The sequence below is a fragment of the Gavialis gangeticus genome, unplaced genomic scaffold (genome assembly GCF_001723915.1).
Source record: "Gavialis gangeticus isolate Ggan-Ray unplaced genomic scaffold, GavGan_comp1, whole genome shotgun sequence".
Lineage (NCBI taxonomy): Eukaryota > Metazoa > Chordata > Crocodylia > Gavialidae > Gavialis > Gavialis gangeticus.
This window is the reverse complement of record NW_017728997.1, coordinates 21,422,818-21,423,472: the sequence shown is the minus strand read 5'-3', so window position 1 is coordinate 21,423,472 and position 655 is coordinate 21,422,818.

The following is a 655-nucleotide window of genomic DNA, read 5'->3' as shown; positions in this document are numbered from 1 at the left end:
CCTCTGACCCCATTCTGCTGGCAGAGGATGTGTATTCCTATTGAAATTGTGACTAGTGGGTGGATCATGTGAACTCCACTCAAAATATAAAAAAAAGGTTAGGCCTCCTGTCAGGAACAGAAGGAATTTAAAATGGGAAGAGAGACAATCCAATAGGGAAGCCCTAACAAGAAAGAAGGGAGAAAATGTAAGTTGAGTTTTTGTGCCTCAGTATCTAGTATAGTCAAAACCAAGGAAAGGATAATCATGGATCATTCATATAAACTCTCTTTGGAGTAAGGCAGCATTTACACAGCTGCTTACTATATATTTGAGATTGAATAGAGCTGACGAGTTGCCCAAATAGAGATGTCTCATTTTGCTACTACTCCCGTTAACAATTATTATCAAAGAAAATGCAGAAAATTACATAAATAATGAAGATCAAAGCACTTTAAAGATTATTTTTAGCACATAGATACATTGCTACTGCTTTACACTTCTCATTTCTGATAAAGGTGGTTTTTAAATTAATTTAATGTAGAATAGGCCCTGGGCAAGGTGATAAAAATCAATCCATGGTAGTTAGAAATTCTCTACAAAATGTGATTTTTTTTACTAGTGGCATAAGCTATGAAAGATCTGCCATTACCCAGCCAAACATCTATCACAAATG